The sequence below is a fragment of the Natator depressus genome, chromosome 7 (assembly GCF_965152275.1).
Source record: "Natator depressus isolate rNatDep1 chromosome 7, rNatDep2.hap1, whole genome shotgun sequence".
Lineage (NCBI taxonomy): Eukaryota > Metazoa > Chordata > Testudines > Cheloniidae > Natator > Natator depressus.
Window position 1 is genome coordinate 42,225,167 of NC_134240.1, and position 18,974 is coordinate 42,244,140.

The window sequence follows — 18,974 nt, forward strand, 5'->3', positions numbered from 1 at the left end:
TTTTTAAAAAATAAATAAATAAAGCCCCAATTGAAGAGTGGCTTCTGCTTTTTCCCTTAACTACCAGAGAGAGGAGCAGTTGCCAGCACGACCCATCTTCCAGCTGGCAAGGCAGCAGATAAAACTAAATCCAGAACAGAGGCAGCTCCTTCATAAGACACTGATCCCCAATGCTTGCACTTATTTCTCAGTCTAGTAGTTTAACCCCTTCCATGCTCTTATTCTCTAATTTTAAATGTTACGCTCTCTTTACAGCTTAAGTGATAAAAACGACCTTATTGTAACAAATTCACAGCCATTTTGTCTCCATGCCTCTGCACATCAGAGTCATTCAGTGTCATGATGGCAGCAGGGGTAGAGTGCATCTCTGCCTGGGTTGTGGTTTTTTTTTTTTCCTTCTTCAAAACCAAAGGACCCTTCTACTTGAGCTAAAGAATATTCTGTTTGCAGTGTGGTGCCTATGATAAATCAGTTCTGACTGCAACCAGCAGAAGGCAGTGGCATGTATAGACACTAGTCTCTCTGTTACATATCCATACAGAATCTTATTTTAAATGAATGTATCAAACTAAATAAAATGGCTATATGAATACCATCCATGTATTTTTCTTACCACTTTAAAAGTTACCTTGAAATTTGATTTTTACAGATGGCAATCATGCTTTCTTTACTGTTTTGTGGAGGAAGGGAGTGCTAACAACATAAAATCAGTACAGAAACCAGTATCTGGTGTCTTCACTATGAAATAGGAAGTTACTGTTCAGTTTCTTTTCTTTGGAATATCTGAAACTGCAAGACTTGGGGGGGAGGGGTTTGATAAAATATTGATGGAAATATTTCAGGGACTTCTGTTTATAAAGATTATGGGAAACGTTTTGAATTACTGATAGTGAATAGTTTGGTTTCCCTGTAGTACCAGCTGATACATGATTTTTATCACTATGGTTGCTAAAACAAATATCTGCTATATAAATTATAAGAGTAAAAAGAAAAATGGAACTGCTTCCTATATTGGATGAACTGTCTGTCTAAAAACAAGTCAGCAACATGTTGTATAATGTGTATACTTAACATCCCTGCTAATCTCTGCTTTACTCCCTTTATTTCAGAGTAACAGCCGTGTTAGTTTGTATTCACAAAAAGAAAAGGAGTACTTGTGGCACCTTAGAGACTAACCAATTTATTTGAGCATAAGCTTCCGACGAAGTGAGCTGTAGCTCACGAAAGCTTATGCTCAGATAAATAAATTGGTTAGTCTCTAAGGTGCCACAAGTACTCCTTTCCCTTTATTTGTATATTTGATGCCCATCTCTGTCTTTTTAAGAATAACTTGTTCTGACTGTCAGGTTACTGGAAGCAGCAAGTTGATCGATCCAAACATGAAGGCAATTGGGAAGACTTTTAACTGAAAGTTGTATTTCAAAGACTAGTCAGTGAGGACAAATCCTGCAAAGTGCTGAAGATTAATCAGCACCTTGTAGGATTTGGTCCTGTCATTCCAATACAAATACCTGTGTAGAATTAAGATGTTATCTGTCTTTCTCCTTAGATTCATGGCATGATCTGAATTAAGAGTTTTTCTTCTGCAGGTACTTTTGACTTCATTGACCCCTAGAGTGCAGCATTTTCCTGTGCTGCTTTAGGTGCTTTTGTTATTACTAAAAATTGCTGGGGGAGATGCACATGGTGAGTTTTAAAAAAAACTTTTCACTTCACTATGTGGGGTTGCAGCAAAAGCTGTTGTCACCATTTTTGTATTTTTTTTTTTATGCCTTCATTACATTTTCCTCATGGATTGACATTTCGCTGGTGATGGATTTTAAAATATATGTAGAGGACAACTATACAGGCTGGGAGCATTCACCTGAAACTCAGCAACAGCCTGATATGTGGAATATGGTAAGTTTTTTCTTATCTGGAAAATTAAGCCTATACCAAATAGTGCAGAGGCCACTAAAAGAGATGCTGTCAAATAACTTAAATCCAAATTCGGTGGTGTTTTATTCTTTTTATAAAACCCGAGATGTGTAAAATTTTGCTTGGTTATTTGAACATTCCAATATGGATGAGGTCTGTTACTGCCTTGCGGTGTTTAGAGACATCTTACACTACAGAATTGTATTAGTATATAACTAAATTGTTGTTGTTGGAGGCTTTTCCTGGAGGAGGAGGATGCCTGGGTGCTAATAATATTTAGTCCTCTGTTTAGTTGGTATATTGTTTTATTTTTACCTTTGGAAGAGGGGGTGCAGATTTGTTTATCACTGAGCTCCATCAGGCAACTTGTGTTGTGTTGTCATTGCATATTTCTAAGAGACTAAGAATCTGTTTGAGCTCTATGGGGAGTCAGGTATAACTTGGCTAAAATTGATATGAAAATATTTTTGTTTAGGCAGTATTCCTATTTAATGTGAAAATCAGAAAATGAGGGACCAACACTTCAGTGGATCAGTCTAAAAATTCAGATAGTGTCCTTGTTCAGTGTGAAACGCTATAGAATACTTAAGTGAATATGGAATATTAGGCCCTGATCCTGCCCTGAGAACCACGCGGGCAGACCACCTGTTGACTTAATTGGAGCACAGTGATCTGTCTATGCATTTCTCAGTCTGGAATTAGTACTGGAGTGTGATTATCTCTTGGGTTGTAAACATTTAAAATATATTTTCAGAAATCCCCCTAAAACTTCAGCTTTGTGACTTCTAAGAATTTGGTGAATGTTCATAACTGTGGGGTCAACAAATTTAAACTAAAGTGGAATGAGAATAGCAGTAAGGCATTATATTGGAAAAGTCTAAGCTTCTAAAAATCAAAGGCAGAATCCTAAAGCATTGATCAGTCATGGAAATTTTCAGATTTGGTACACAATCTGCTTGCCTGTCTTCATTATGAAGGATGATAAATTACATTTTTACTTGCCCTGGATGATTACTAGAGTATTGTTTTGCACAAATACGGTATATAAATATAACGGGGTGCCTAATATTAAATAAGACTCATCCAGCATCAACAATGCACTGAACTTGCTAAGTGTAAAGTATTAGCATAATACCATATGGCTATATCTGTGACCACAGATGGCTTTAAAAAAAAAAAAGAGAGGAAAGTTGCTTATTTGGCATAGTGTAGATAAAATTTTAATTGCAAGAAGTGAAGTTTCCAGTTTATTAAGAATTGGAAACTGGGGATTTTAAGACCTAGGTAAGGACGTGCCTACACGGGTAAGTTTTACCAGTTATACTGTTATAGTTACATCATTAAAACTCCCTATGTGCACCCTTTTTTCAGTAGGAGTGACTTTTTCTCTCTTTTTTTCAGTTTAGTTTGTTGCTTTCAAAGCAGTTTAAGCTAAACTGAAAAAAGCTGCTCTCATACTGGAAAAAGAGTGTCCACACAAGGAGTTACAGTGGTATAACTGCAGCAGATTAAATCATGCCTTAGCAAACAACGATATAACTTTCCTGTGTAGGCAAGCCCCAAAATTCCCTTTCAAAGAAGAAAAGCAGTAGAGAAATGAGATGGATGTTTTGGTTAATGAATAGGTTGGGGGGGGGGTTCTTTTTGTGTGGTTTGTTTTTGTTTTAAATAAAAAGGTTCTAATGGCACTGAATTAAGGATGTAGTTCTTGCCATCACATAAGACTTTTCCGTCTTTTGTGATCAGCAGTAGCAAAAGACCTGCTAATTCCAAAGATTAGGGTCTTTCTAGCAGAGTTTCATTTAAGCTGTTTTGGTTGTGAAAACCTTCAAATGTAAACTGATTCACCCTTGTCCTAATGCCCTTTTGTATTCTAGACTTATTTCTCTAAAGTTTCATTGTTGTGAGCACCCACGCAAACAAGGCACCAAAGATTTACATAGACCTTAGCAGAGTATAAATTTCCCCATTTTTCTCAATGCGATGTTAATCCTGAAGCCTAATTACAATTACCACTGGCTTTGATCAGTTTTACTCACATGAGTAGTTCCATTTAAATCAATAGGACTGCACACATGTACGTATTGAAGTATTTGCAGGATTAATATTATGTTTAGGACCATTTACAGTAGTTACTAGGTGACCTGATAACACAGTTCCAGTGACCTTAAATCCCATGTCTAAACATACAACACTGCAGCAGTGCAGCTGTACCAATTCAGCTGTGCCGCTGCAGCACATCTGGTGAAGATGCTCTATGCTGACCGGAGACAGCTCTGTAGTGTACACATAGCCTGAATAGAATAGTGTTACACTGGATCCCCTATCTCCATGGCAAATCTACGGCAGATGGGACACTTACGACTCATTTCACTGCTATTAACCTGTTCAAAAAAAAAAAAGTCAAAACTCTCATCTAGTATATCTAGGGCCAAATCCACTTTGGGTTTCAACCAAATCAAGGATCAGTGCTTGAGCTGTGTTTAAACGATCTAAGGGTTTATACTGTTTTGAGTGTGGACGGCGACACAACTGTGCCGCTGAAGCTCTTCAGCGTAGACACTACCTGTGCCAACGGGAGGGATTCTCCCGTTGGCATAGCTCATCCACCTCCTTGCGAGGTGATAGCTAGGTCAACAAAATAATTCTTTTGTTGACTTAGTGATGTCTACATGGGGACTTAGGTTGGCTTAACTATGCCGCTCAAGGGTGTGGATTTTTCCCTGAGTGACTTAGTTGTGCCAAGCTAACTTTCCAGTATAGAGCAGGCCTAAATACTTACCTGGCCCTCCAATAAACTGAGTTCTGGTCTGCACTAGAAAATTAGGTCAGTTTAACTGTGTTGGTCAAGGGTGGGAAGAATCCACATGCCTGAGCTGTGTAGTTAAGCTGCCTTAATTCCCTGTGTAGACAACAGTAGGCCTACAGAAGAATTCTTCCATCGACCTGCCTACCGCTTCTTGGAGGGCTGCATTACCAAAGGCGAAGGGAGAACCCCTCCCATAGGCGTAGGTAGTGCCTACATTGAAGCACTACAGCAGTGCAGCTATGCTGTTGTAGCGTTTTAAGTGAAGACAAGCCCTCAATTAGAGCTAAACTAGCTCATATGGACGGAACCAAAGTCTTTAAACCAACTGAACTGTATGCCTATCCGGATGGTAGAAGACTTCTGGGTCACCTAGGCTGTAACATGATTGGCCTATAATCATTTAACTTGGTGGTTGTTATCGACAAAAACTTAAAAAATAGTTTACCAAGAGTCATTTTTTACTTTAAAGGACTTTTCAGTGAGGATAATGCCAGGGAATAAAGTACTGATTTTGAAAATGAATAGCTTCTTTCTGTCCTTTAATTGACCTTGACCTCTGAGGCCTCTTAAAAATTGGACATGTTATTTTTAGCTGTGTGAGTCTAAAAGCTGTGGGGGTGTGTTTTTTTTGGTTTTTTTTGTTGTGTGTCTTCCCCCCCCCCCCCCCCCGGTAGCTTGGTTTTTGCCCCATGTGTCAGGCATGTCAAGTCCTGGTCTTCCTTGCTTTTGTTGGCACACTTCTTGGTGGTGATAAACATTAACGAGCATTTTATCCTAATTTTTCATTGGGCACTAAAATTAAATGAGTTAACAAGAGTCCGAGTAACATCCCATGCCCACAAATTCGTAGTCTTATGATAACATAATTTAGTTTCTTTTCTGATCACCATTGTCTTGGAGAGTAAAGAAGATTAGAATTTTTAATATTTAAAAAAAGACCCCAAAAAACAGCAACTGTGGGCACACTTACACTTTTTAAAAAAAATTTAAATAACCTCTTGGGCCTTTACATGTAATAAAGTCAAAACAAACAAACCCAATTTTCCCCTTTTTAAAAAATAACACCATCCTTACAGTAAAAATACTGTTCATAGTTCCAGCAGCAAAGAAGTGTTGGATTTCTGTGGTGCAACTTTTGGGATTTGGTGGGTTTTCTGTCACTCCTTCAGCTTCAACTTTAACTGAATACATTTTTAATGGATCTCTTGTTTTTGAATAGTATCTGGTATTGAAATCAGAGTAGGTCCAAGTAGAGTAGAAGATACGTACCCTATGCCCCCTTAGAAATTACAGAGTAGGTGGGGAGGTCAGGGAGTTCCTGCAGGATTGTCCATAATGATCCATGCATTTTCTGTGGCTAATTGTTTAAAGAGGTGCTGCTGGAGCTTGAAAATTCTTCTTTGGGTCTTTGTCCTCCAGGAGGGGGAACAAGGTGCTTATGTACAGAAAGGACCTCTCACATCCCATTGGCCATCTTGTTAAGGTTGCTGTTTCGCTTTTGACACAGACTCCTAATTTTGCCCACAAGAGTAGGGACCTGCTGGGAGCAGCCATACTGATGGTGGTGGTTAATCCAACTGGTAATGTATTGGAACTGAACGCTATACCAAGGATAGCTTGTTTTATGTGCTGACTGCCTGTGAGCTCTTTATCACTGAAGATCTTAATCATCTTCATGAGAAAAATGATCAAATCGCAAGAAGTAGTTTTACTTCTGAAACTCTCTCCACTGAAATGGTGTAGCACGCTCTGGGTAGCACAGACTTCGCCAGGCTGGTTATCGTCATCGCTAAATATGAATCTTATTTTGTTCATGGCTTCTCTGCCACTGTGATGGTGGTTCTTGAGATGGCTTTGTGACATAGGATATCAGTGGACATACATCTAACTTATTTCACATAGGCCACATTTAACAGGGTGGCCTGGCCTTTAAGGGCTGGGAGGCCTGGGGCAAACCCAGGCCTGTTCAATCACCCCCATCTGTGCCATAATTAACTGCATTTCAGCATGAGAGGGCAGAACTAAGGGAGTTACCATACAGCTTCTGGTCACCATACTAAAAATTACTTAAGAGAACTGTCAGAAAGAAGCTGGGGTAGAAACCCCAGGCTCCTGTGGGAAGTCCTGAGATAGGATCTAGAAGAAATAGGGCAGCCCTTGGAAGACACTGCTGGAGTCGCCAGGGAGGGGAAGCAGTAGGAAACCTGTATAGTCCAAGACATGGTTTGGTTTGTATGTTTTGTTTGGCGGTTTAATTAGACTTCTGTTACCCCAGTATGGGACTGAACTTTAAGCATGAGACCTGGCCAGAAGGTTGAGTCGGCCAGAAGAGGATCGTGGCAGAACCTGATGGGTGCTTGAGCAGAAGAGTCCCTGTGATGTGATACTCTGATGCCAGGGTGTGTTATGGCAGCAAGTAAAGTCGCTTGCACCACTTAACAGCTATCGATGATGATGGTTTTTGGTCACTGCCTATTTGAGCTGTTCTCACACTTGTAGCCTAGGGCTTGTCTAACCACACAAATTGCAGTAATTTAACAAATTGATTTAGAAGCTGATCTGGTGCAGACCCCTTATGTGGAGAGTCTTACTTTAGTTTGAGTGCACTGTATCTGTTTAGCTTAAGTTAGGGGGAAACAGTTTATCTGAAATGTGCTCATATAAGAGGTTTGCACTGATTTAAATACATCCATTTCTGAATCAACGTTCAAACTGTGTAGACCAGCCCCTAGAGGTGATGTGCTCTAACACCTTTCTAATCCCTTGAGCCATCATGTCCCTTCAATACGTATGTTTTTTGAGTGACATGCTCAGCTAGTTAGTTATGCTTACACTTACCAAAACTTCATATAGCACATACATATTTCTCTGCTTTCCTCTCCTTCATAACATTTTTTCAGAATTGGTAGGCTTCCTGTTTTTGCAACTCTACCTGTTTCTCCTTCTCTATTTGAAAATTCTCTATCCAATTTGTTAAATGTAAATGCAAAAGGAAGCTGTGGACAACTGAGGGAGCAGGTGAAAATCTAGATCATTTTCTCCTTGTTTATTATAGTACTTGAGGTGAAGATGTTAACACACACATTTTAATAAGTGGGAGGACAATAAAAACTCATTACTGGAGAAACCACTTGAGATTACAGAAGACAACTTGACCTAGAAATTGATTGAGTAAAGTGGAAATGGGGTGAGTTATTGCAGTAGGCTTTTTAAGTGCTGACGTGTCACTTGTGGAATCCTCCCAGCATGAAAACTGAGATTTCTCCAAATTCCAATTTAAATGGAGGTTTCCTTCATGACAGTGCAACATGCTGCCATCCTGCAATTAGGCATCTCTTGCAGGACCTCATTCTGCATTTTTTGGGTGTCAGGAATGGCCCATTTGGGGTAAGTTTTTTATGAAATCCTGCACCACAGTTTGATTTTAAAAAAACCAAACTCCTCTAATTTAGCTTTTCATTTAAAAAAAAAAATTCTTCTAATTATTCCCACTGTCAAAGAGTATTTTCCTTTAATAAAAAGTAATCTTGTGGTTAACACTGGACTGGATCTCAGAAGACCATTGGTTCAATTTCTGGCTCTTACACAGAATTCCTCCATGCTGTAGGACAAGGCATTTATTTGCTTCTGTTCCCTATCTGTAAAACAGACAACACTCCCTTTTCACTGCCCTTTGTTTTGTCTGTCCAGATTGTCAGTTCTTTGGGGCTGGGACTATTGTTGTATGTAGAGTGCCTCCCACCGTAGAGCCCCAACTTCTCTTGAGGCTCGGGGCACTACTGTAATGCAAATAAATTAGAGCTGTCAAGTGATTAAAAAAATTAATTGCATGATTTATCGCTCTGTTAAACAATAATAGAATACCATTTATTTAAATATTTTTGGATGTTTTCTACATTTTCAAATATATTTCAATTACAACAGAATTAAAAGTACAGTGCTCACTTTATATTTTTATTACAAATATTTGCACTGTAAAAGATTATTTGAAAAATACTATTAATACAAGTACTGTAGTGCAATCTCTTTATCATGAAAATTGAACTTACAAATGTAGAATTATGTACAAAAAAATAACTGCACTCAAAAATAAAACCGTGTAAAACTTTAGAGCCTACAAGTCCACTCAGTCCTACTTCTTGTTCAGCCAATTGCAGGAGATAATGCTGCCCGCTTCTTGTTTACAATGTCACCTGAAAGTGAGAACAGGTATTTGCATAGCACTATTGTAGCTGGCATCACAGGATATTAACGTGCCAGATGCGCTAAAGATTCACATGTCCCTTCTTTGCTCACCATTCCAGGGGACATGCTTCCATGCTGATGATTGGGTTCTGCTCGATAACAATCCAAAGCAGTGCAGACTGGCAGACGTTCATTTTCATCATCTGAGTCAGATGCGATCAACAAAAGATTGATTTTTCTTTTTTGAGAGTTTGGATTCTATAGTTTCCGCATCAGACTGTTGCTCTTTTAAGACTTCTGAAAAAATGCTCCACATCTCGTCCCACTCAGATTTTGGAAGCCACTTCAGATTCTTAAACCTGTGGGTAAAACCTGTGCTGTGGGTATCTTTAGAAACCTCACATTGGTACCTTCTTTGCATTTTGTCAGATCTGCAGTGAAAGTGGTGTTGAATCAAACAGTATGTGCTGGGTCATCATCCGAGACTGCCATAACACAAAATGTATGACAGAATGCAGGTAAAACAGAGCAGGCAACGTACAACTCTCCCCCAAGGAGTTCAGTCAAAAATTTAATCGAATGTATTATTTTTTTTAACAAGCATCATCGGCATGGAAGCATGTCTTCTGGAATGGTGGCCAAAGCATGAAGGGGCATACAAATGTTTAGCATACCTGACACACAAATATGTAGCAATGCTGGCTACAACAGTGCCATGTGAACATCTGTTCTCATTTTCAGGTGACATTGTAAATAAGAAGGGGGCAGAGTTATCTTCTGTAAATATAGGCAAACTTGTTTCTCTTAACTGAACAAGAAGTAGGACTGAGTGGACTTGTAGGCTCTAAAGTTTTACTGTTTGTAAGTTGCATTTTCACAATAGAGAGTGCCCTACTGTACTTAGATGAGGTGAATTGAAAAATACTATTTCTTTTGTCATGTTTACACTGCAAATTTTTGTAATAAAAAATAAAGTGAACACTATACACTTTGTGTTCTGTTGTAAATTGAAATTGAAAATGTAGAAAAACATCCACAAATATTTAATAAATTTCAATTGGTATTCTATTGTTTAACAGCACAATTAAAACTGATTAATTTTTTTGAGTTAATCATGTGAGTTAACTGATTAATTGACAGCCCTAAAATAAATGTCTGAACTTCCAGGGAGAGCGGTTTGAACAGATATTAGGTGTTGGGACTCTTGGTTTGTCTTGCAAATTCCATTATTACTTTTCTCTCTGATCTTGGGCAAATTACTTAACATCTTTCTCCTTTTCCCCATCTTTTATTTGGATACTCACTTCAGATGGAAACCACTGAAAACTGCCAAGTGTTTCTTCTTGCTGTCTAGCAGAGAACATTCCCATATTGCCTTCTGTCTCTTGTGACACACAAACGTGTCTTTGCAGTAGAATAGCTATGTTTAGTTTTATAAAATACAAAATGCCTCCCTGAACGCTCTAGATATCTGACAAAATACTTAAACATACAATAAATAGAATTTTAAAATACTAAACAGGCAGCATAAAAATAAACCATATTCACTATCTTTTCCTTAATATCGTCCCAGAAATATCTGCATCTTGAGCAGCCCTCATAAGAGGTGCCTTGCATTGTCCCCTGAAGGTCAGTAGATTTCTGAACTGTTTTAGAGGTTGGCGAGTCCTTAGGACATTTAGTTTTACTCCTACAATATTTAATGTTGTGATACTGCATATCTCGTCTTGAGCATCAATGCACAAGCACAGTTGCAGAAATAATCTGTGCGTGCCCTCTGCTGGCTACCTTTTCAGCACAGCAAAATATTACAGGTGGTGACTACTTCTGTTTTTTTTATTTGTTTTTTTAAACTTTGGAAGGCAACAAAATTGTCTTTGAGTTTTTTGTAAAATCTATATAGAATCTGGAGGACTTTCCTATGAAATCAAAACGGTCTTACATTTATTTAGGAATGGAGTTCATTTAGGCCTTTCCAGTGAGTACTATGGGAAAACACTTATTAATAGATGATTTTGGTTAAACGTTGTGCTGTCTTTCAAGAACTGGCTGTGCTTAACTGCACTAAAAATGCATTAGCAGCAAAAGTATCATGAGGCATTGCATTACTGTGAAATTTTGTGGGGGTGGAGGTGGGCAGTCAAGACATTAGTTATGGCCCTAAGTCTTAGTCACATTAAGGATACTCCATGTGTTCAGACCTAAAGTGAAGTTTTCCTTACGGGTGGGTTGGAGGTGGGGGGACAGTTCGAAACTAAATTGAACAAAATATTTCCAGATAATTTTTATTTTTTTTAAATGCAAAGGCTTGTTTTTTACTAAGTACTTTCCTGAAATGCTGGAAATAGCCACAAAGCAGCACTCTTAATTATTCTAAGTTTCATTAGAATGAGTACTTGTCTGCTTACAGCTTGGGTTCGGAACCAGACCTGTCAGTCACAGGCAACAGGAAAATGCCCAGCCTCCTGAACTTGGGTTGTTTTTGGTAAAAAGAATGTCCTATGCTGTGCAATTTGAGGAATCTGGCTCTTTCCTCAGTCTATTCAACAGTCTAATCTTAGGAAGTAAAAATGAATTATCCTGTCTGTGGAACTGTGTCAACTGGAGGAAACTTGTGGGGAGCTGGACAATCCTCTGTTGCCAGTCAATGACTGATCTGGTTCTTCCCCCAAGCTTCTGGCAGGCTGTAGTACCCATTGTAATGGAACTTCAGACCTTATTCAATGAGAGGAAACTTTCTGGTAAGCACAGATCATAGAATATCAGAGTTGGAAGGAACCTCAGGAGGTCATCTAGTCCAACCGCCTGCTCAAAGCAGGACCAATCCCCAATTAAATCATCCCAGCCAGGGCTTTGTCAAGCCTGACCTTAAATTCTAAGGAAGGAGATTCCACCACCTCCCTAGGTAACCCATTCCAGTGCTTCACCACCCCCCTAGTGAAAGTTCTTCCTAATATCCAAGCTAAACCTCCCCCACTGCAACTTGAGACCATTACTCCTCATTCTGTCATCTGCTACCACTGAGAACAGTCTAGATCCATCCTCTCTGGAACCCCCTTTCAGGTAGTTGAAAGCAGTTATCAAATCCCCCATCACTCTTCTCTTCTGCAGACTAAACAATCCCAGTTCCCTCAGCCTCTCCTCGTAAGTCATGTGCTCCAGCCCCCCTAATCATTTTTGTTGCCCTCTGCTGGACGTTTTCCAACTTTTCCCCATCCTTCTTGTGGTGTGGGGCCCAAAACTGGACACAGTAGTCCTCACCAATACCAAATAGAGGGGAATGATCACTTCCCTCGGTCTGCTGGCAATACCCCTACTTATACAGCCCAAAATGCCATTAGCCTTCTTGGCAACAAGGGCACACTGACTCATATCCAGCTTCTTGTCCACTGTAACCCCTTGGTCCTTTTCCTCAGAACTGCTGCCTAGCCACTCGGTCCCTAGTCTGTAGCAGTACATGAGATTCTTCTGTCCTAAGTGTAGGACTCCGCACTTGTCCTTGTTGAACCTCATCTGATTTCTTTTGACCCAATCCTCTAATTTGTCTAGGTCCCTCTGTATCCTATCCCTACCCTCCAGCATATCTACTGCTCCTCCCAGTTTAGTGTCGTCTGCAAACTTGCTGAGAGTGCAATCCACACCATCCTCCAGATCATTAATGAAGATATTGAACAAAACCAGCTTCAGGACCGACCCTTGGGGCACTCCACTTGATACTGGCTGCCAACTAGACCTGGAGCCATTGATCACTACCTATTGAGCCCAACAATCTAGCTAGATTTCTATCCACCTTATAATCCATTCATCCAGCCGATACTTCTTTAACTTGCTGGCAAGAATACTGTGGGAGACCGTATCAAAAGTTTTGTTAAAGTCAAGGAATAACATGTCCACTGCTTTCCCCTCATCCACAGAGCCAGTTATCTCTTCATAGAAGGCAATTAGGTTAGTCAGGCATGACTTACCCTTAGTGAATCCATGCTGGCTGTTCCTGATCACTTTTCTCTCCTGCAAGTGCTTCAAAATTGATTCCTTGAGGACCTGCTCCATGATGTTTCTAGAGCCAATGGCTCTGCAGTCACAAACTCCTTTAGCACCCTCGGATGCAGTGCATGGACTTGTGCTCGTCCAGCTTTTCTAAATAGGCCTAAACAACTTTTCTGCACAGAAGGCTGGTCACTTCCTCCCCATACTGTGCTGCTCATTACAGTAGTCTGGGAGCTGACCTTGTTTGTGAGGATGAGCAAAAAAAAGCATTGAGTACGTTAGCTTTTTCCACATCCTCTGTCAGTCGGTTGCCTCCCCCATTCAGTAAGGGGCCCACACTTTCCTGGACCACCACCTTTTTGCTAACATACCTGTAGAAACCTTTCTTGTTACTCTTAACATTCCTTGCTAGCTGCAACTCCAAGTGTGATTTGGCCTTCCTGATTTGACTCCTGCATGTCTGAGCAATATTTTTATACTCCTCCTTGGTCATTTGTCCAATCTTCCACTTCTTGTAAGCTTCTTTTTTGTGCTTAAGATGCACAAGGATTTCACTGTCAAGCCAGGCTGGTCACCTGCCATATTTTACTATTCTTTCTACACATCAGGATGGCTTGTTCCTACAACCTCAATATGGTTGACTTTCCTGTTATGCTAGTGTAGGGGTTGGCAACTTGAGCCTAAGAAGGAGCCACAATTTACCAATGTACATTGCCAAAGAGCCGCAGTAATATGTCAGCAGCCCCACCATCAGCTCCTGCCCTCAGTGCCTCCTGCTCGCCAGCAGCCCCACTGATCAGTGCCTCCCACCCACCATAGTCAGCTGTTTCACAGCATGCCGGAGGCTCTGGGGGCGAAGAGGGAGGAGCGAGGGCATGGCAGGCTCGTGGGAAGCAGCAGGAGCCTTGGGGGAAGGGGTGGAGTTGGGTCAGGACCTGGGGCAGAGCTGGGATTGAGCAGTGAGCACCCCTGGCACATTGAAAAGTTAGTGCCTGTAGCTCCAGCCCCGGAGTCGGCACCTAGGCAAAGAGCCGCATATTAACTTCTGAAGAGCCGCATGCGGCTCCGGAGCCACAGGTTGGCCGTCCCTGTGCTAGCGTATGAGCAAGAGAAAACAGTCAGTTTCACTGAATATATTTTTCTGTTTTAATCTCAGTCATTACTGAGGCCTGGTCTACATTACAGAGTTAGGTTGACATAAGGCAGTTTACATCAACCGAACTCTGGAAGTGTCTGTGCTACAATGGGTTTCCTGCCAATGTAAGTCCCCCCACCAATACATCAACTTAACTCCACCTCTGCAAGAGGCATACAGTTTAGGTCACTGTAGTTAAGGTAATAGTGTCCATGTAGACATTGCATTACTTACTTGGTCTGTTGGCTGTCAGCCAGGCATAGGACTCACAGCTGAAGCCCACAGGGCTCACAGTCCAGGCTATTAGCCCCGGGGGTAGGAGGGCTCCAGCTGTGAATCCCACACCAGTCTCACAGCTCAGGCTATCAGCCCCGGGTAGAGGGGCCTCTGTCAGTACACCACTTCAGTTCGTGGAAATGCTCCTGGTGAGGACACTCACTGCCGATAGAAGGAGCATAGCATTTTCACCGCTTTAATTACTTCAGTGGCTGTACATAGATTTCACTTAAGTTGACTTATTTTTGTAGTGTAGAGAAGGCCTGAGTGAAGTGGCAGAGGTATTTTTAAATGTTATTGAAATGAAGAATTTTGGTTAACACTACAAAAATGGTAATTAAGCTTGTTTCAGGTGTGTGTTTTTTAAAGAATTCCTCTCCTTGGAACCAAGCGTAAGAATTGTAGAGACCAAGTTTACTCATTAAGATTTCAGAGGTTCTAGACTACACTATAGTGTAATACAGCCGGTGTAGAATAGGGTGACCAGATAGGCAATGTGAAAAATTGGGATGACAGTGAAGGGAGTGGGGGGTAATAAGGCCCCAAATACAAGAAAAAGCCCCAAATATCAGGACTAGATGTCCCTATAAAATCGGGACATCTAGTTACCCTAGTGTAGAGTGGAATAGCCTTCAGTCTTGCCTTTAAAATTTATGGATGTCTACACTTTAACTGCCACAGCAGCATAGTTACAGCGTTGCAGCTGCATTGCTCTAGCACTTCAGTGTAGACACTGCTTACACTGATGGCAGGGGTTCTCCCATTGGCATAGGTAATTCATTTCCCTGACAGGCAGTAGCTAGGTCAGTGGAAGAATTACGTAGACTTAGCACTGTCTGCGCTGGGGTTCTGTTGCCATAGCTATGTCTCTCAGGAGTGTGGATTTTTCAGACTCCTGGGTGATGTGGCTATATACCACTGTAAGTTCCTTGTGTAGACCAGCCCTCAATTTGAAAAATCCACACCCCGATGTAGTTAAACTGACCTAGGCCTGCAAGGGGACTTATGTCGACAGAAGAATTGTTCCTAGCTACCACCTCTCAGGTAAATGAACAACCCATGCTGCTGTAGCATTTTAAGTGTAGATAAGCCCTATGTAAATCACCAGATGAGAGAGACATTAGTGTCAAGTGTTGATGTACAACAGAAGTTATGTCCTTCCCAACGGAAAAGGTCCATCAACACCAGACACAGTATTGTGGGATGTTAGAGGACAGAAGTCTTTGTTGTTCTGATGTCCCACTCATGAACATTCCATCATGAACATCCTTCCATCAGCTGAGTTTGCGGCTCAGATCACATGGCCAGAGGGGGATTAAAACCCCCCAACAAGAAGGAACTTATCTCTATGCTGCTTGGACTCTGGGGGGGTGGGGTGGGGACAAGGGTTTCCTAGGCATAAGCAAGAGATCCCCAGCTGCTTAGCATGGATTAGATCTAGAGAATATATAGAGTTTGGTTATATAGAAGCTTCTCTTCTTTTATCTTTTGAAACTTAAGATTTGAACTCATTTGTATGTATGTGTATCTGTTACCTGCCTTAACCTTGTAAACAACGCTCCAATTTTGTTTTTCTATTTAATAAATCTGTATATAGTTTGTTATAGGACTGATTACAAGAATTGTCTTTGGTGTGAGATCTAGGGTGCAACTGACCTGGGATGAGTGACTGGTCCTTTGTGACAGGAAGTAACCTGAATATTGCTGTGATTCTTGGTGAAAGAGACCATCTGTCACAAAGGTATACTCACCTGGGTGGCAAGATAAATTGGAGTCTGTGACTCCATGTTTAGGTTGTTTATACTATCTGAAGAGTTCATGCTTGATTGTGGTTGTGAGTTCTGTAGTTAGATTTCACCAAGCCATGTTGGGGGTTTATGCCCTGCTTCCTAACAGTCTGTCCTTAGGTTCGTAATAATACTTCAGGCAACATTACATATACCAGAGAAATACAGGGGCTCTTTCCCAAAGAGCTTACAATGTAGTACTATGAGCAGGTATAATCTAACCTAGAACAAATTGCATACACTAGTTAACTTACGCGTTGGTGGTAACCGGTGTCAACATAAGGTGCAAATGAACATGGTTTAAATTGAGCAGCCCTGGGCCTTGTCTTCATACAAATTTACATCAGTTTAGTTAAATCTCTGTGTGAACACTTTTATATTGATTTCATTTAAACCTTTTCCCAATTGACTTAAGCCCTTACTTTTGATTTAGCTTTTTCTAATCTCAATTTCAGAGAGAAATCAAATTGGATTAAACTGTGATTGAGTTAAACAGGTGCAAACTATGGTGTGAATAAGTTTATTTCAGCTTAAGCCTCACTGAGTTTACCTTGCACCTGTAACTTAGATGCAAGCTAAACTGACACAAGTGTCCACACAGGAGCTTTCACTAGTTTAACTAAATCATTGTTTGCATTCAATATTGCACCATTATAGCCAAATCAAGTTAAAATCACACCTTGAACTAAAATAATGCAACTGTATTTACAAGCCATTAGCGTTAACAATGGTGTGAAATTTCTGTCCATACTTCACTGTGGACTCAGACCGACCTCAGTTGCACTATCTGCATGAATAAACATTACACTTAGTACCAAGTGTAATACTTAATATCCTGAATAACGCCATTGATGGAAGTGGGACTAAATCAAGATTGTAAATACTATATTCTTTGGGAAGTGGTTGCAGGACTGGACTTTGTGGTTTAAAAGGGCAGTGTCATTGTCTTATGTCTGGAAAACATTGTGTAAACTTTTTGGAACTACTATAATAAACTGCTAGAAAGCAGTGTTTAACCCAAGAGTTATATAAATATTTTTATTTCTTATCCTTGTCTGGCAATTTATGTATCTGAAACAGAAATTCAGAGGTCCACAGATGGACATGTTTTTTCTTCTTGATTATTGGTACAGAACTAGGGCTTAGAAAAGCTTACTGTTCTGAAAGTATTTGTCCTGGTCCGGCAAAGTCTTTTCTCAACTTGGCATGCTGTGAAATAAGACTTTTTTTTAATGTATTGATATCTGCTTTCAATTTCTGTACTGTTCCAGGTCAACTACATAAAACTTTAGAAGCTGCAGGTATAAGAAATAGGACTGTCAAGCGACTAAAAAAGATTAATCCTGCAATTAAACAATAATAGAATACAATTTAAATATTTGGATGTTTTCTACATTTTCAAATATATTGATTTCAGGTACACTTTACAACACAGAATACAAACTAATTTTTGATTACGAGTATTTTCACTATAAAAAATATTTTGCAATAAAAGTACTGTAGTGCAATCTCTTTATCATGAAAGTTGAACTTACAAATGTAGAATTATGTCTAAAAAAACCTGCATTCAAAAATAAAACAATGTACAATTTTAGACCCTGCAAATCCACTCAGTCCTACTTGCTCAGACAAACAAGTTTGTTTACATTTGCAGGAGATAATGCTGCCTGCTTCTTGTTTACATCACCTGACACCAAGAACAGGCATCCTCATGGCACTGTCATAGCCGGTGTTGTAAGATATTAACGTGCCAGATGTGCTAAAGATTCATATGTCCCTTCATGCTTCAACCACCATTCCAGGTCTGTAAAGGAGCAGACTCACCCCTGCAGCACTTCCTGCTGGTCATTGGGGAATTAGCTCTTTCCAGCGCAGAGTGCCCTCTGCAGGCCAGTGATCCGCACAGCTCTGGCCCCCGTGTCCCTCACAGACCCCGGTGGCCCTTTCTCTGGGTTCTGCCCCCTGGCAGCACCCCCACACTCTACCTCTGGGTCTCCCCTTCCTGGGGAACCCCCAACCCACTGTCCCCACCTTGCCTCGGTCTGGGCTACTGCCAGTCATCACCAAGGCCCCGCTCCCTGGGGCAGACTGCAGTATAAAGGCCACTCATCATAGGCAAAGGGGTTGGGACTTGTTGCCTTCCTCTGCCTCCCAGTACCTCTATGGGCCTTGGACCAGGCCCTACAGCCTGGGGAGTTGCCAGCCTGGAGCACCCTTGCTCAGCTTGCTCCTTCCCCAGCACTGCACCACCCTCAGTACCCTGTTAGGCAGCCAGGCCCTGCTCTCTCCCAGTCTGGAGAGAGACACTCCTTAGGCCTCTGGCTCACAGCCTTTTTATGCAGGCCAGCTGGGGCCTGATTGGGGCATGGCCCAGCTGCGGCTGCTTCCCCAATCAGCCCTCTCCAGCCACAGCCCTCTCTGTGCTTTTAACCCCTTCTATTTTAGGAGCAGGGTAGCCACCCCGCTGCAAGATCTCATGCATCCATGTTGATGACGGTTTATATTCTATAACAATCCAAAGAAGCGCTTGACTGACGCAAGTTCATTTTCATTACCTGAGTCAGATGCCACCAGCAGAAGGTTGATTTTTCTTTTTTGGTGGTTTGGGTTCTGTAGTTTCTACATCAGAATATTACTCTTTTAAGACTTCTGAAAGCATGCTCCACACCTTCTCCCAATCAGATTTTGGAAGGAACTTGAGATTTTTAAATCTTGGGTCGAGTGCTGTAACTATCTTTAGAAATCTCACATTGGTACCTTCTTTGCGTTATGTCAAAACTACAGTGAAAGTGTTCATAAAATGAACTACGTGTGCTGGGTCATCATCTGAGACTGCTGTAACATGAAATATATGACAGACTGGGTAAAACAGAGCGGG

The 18,974-nt window shown here is 40.9% G+C and overlaps 1 protein-coding gene across 1 annotated transcript in view; it reads left to right on the plus strand.

Annotated features, from left to right (window-relative positions):
* The window catches only part of SFMBT1 (Scm like with four mbt domains 1), a 144,833-nt gene that overhangs the window by 21,261 nt on the left and 104,598 nt on the right, over positions 1–18,974 (plus strand). Inside the window, exon 2 of the mRNA XM_074958234.1 lies at positions 1,835–1,899. The gene's annotated coding sequence lies outside the window, so the exon portion shown is untranslated. The remainder of the gene's footprint in view (positions 1–1,834; positions 1,900–18,974) is intronic.